Below are 1,264 nucleotides of genomic sequence, written 5' to 3'. Positions count from 1 at the left end.
GGTCTCCCTGTCAGGTTCCAGGGATGACTTAACTGTATTTGAATAAATGTAGATTGTTGTATTATACTTAATAAAAATAAGACATCCCCTGAAAATAAGCCCTAGCGTGTCTTCCTGAGAAAAAATAAATATAAGATAGTGTCTTATTTTCGGGAAAACATGGTATAAACTAGGACAACTTTCTGGTAAGCAAGTTGGCATTATGCTTCAAAAGGCTTTACAATGTTCATTTGATCCAGTAAGTTCCATCACTTCTGTGAACTTACCTTAGGGAAATGATGCCCTCTCCATACAGACACTAATGCACATGGATTCACTGCACCTTTAATAAGAGTAAAAAGCTAGAAATAAACTACATGTCTGATAAATCAATTGTAATATATCCACATGACAGAATAACATACAGCAACTTCAAATAGTTTTCTTAAGGAAAGTTTAAGGATGTGGGAAAATCCTTACATCATATTAAATGAAGTGAGTTATATTAATATATGAAACAAGATATGGGAGAAATAAAAGTTGATTCCTGAACCCAAAAAACCCATTAATGTAAAACTATGTCATATACAGGGAAAAGGCTAGATGACACCTAGTGAGATTATGGGTAAATAAAAACTTAAAACTATTGGCTCGGTGCCTGTAGCTCGGCAGCTAGGGCACCAGCTACGTACACTGGAGCTGGTGGGTTCGAATCCAGCCAGGGCCTGCCAAACAACAATGACAACTACAACCCAGAAATAGCCTGAGCAAGAGTGAGATCCCAGCTATTTATCCCAGCTACTTAGGAGGCTTAGGGAAGAGGACCATTTGAGCCCAAGAGTTTGAGGTTGCTGTGAGCTGTGATGCCACAGCACTCTACCGAGGGCAAGATGGTGAGGCTCTGTCTCAAAAAAACCCCAAACACTTAATTATCCTATTTGTATTTTTCAAATTTCCTCTCACAAACGCCAATTGAGTTTTATAATCAGAAAAATGGTAATCATTATTTATCTTAAAGCTTATAAGGTAATGTCATGGAGTATCAAATAGTTATCTTAAAAACTCTGGTGGCCAGGAAGTCAGTCAGTCTTTTAGGTATAAGGTCATGAAGACGAAGGAGAGAATGATGCAGGAATTCAGAGGAAGAGAAAAAGTTTCTAAATTGATACTGCCAGTATGATAAACATTAGTTGCAGGTGGTTATTTAAGTAGAGATTAATTAAATAAAATAAAAAATTCCATTCTTTAGTTGAACTAGCCACATTAGTGCCCGATGGCCACAGGC

Source organism: Otolemur garnettii, unplaced genomic scaffold (genome assembly GCF_000181295.1).
Source record: "Otolemur garnettii isolate 467f Iridium unplaced genomic scaffold, OtoGar3 scaffold00014, whole genome shotgun sequence".
Classification (NCBI taxonomy): domain Eukaryota; kingdom Metazoa; phylum Chordata; class Mammalia; order Primates; family Galagidae; genus Otolemur; species Otolemur garnettii.
Note: the sequence above shows the minus strand (reverse complement) of the source record.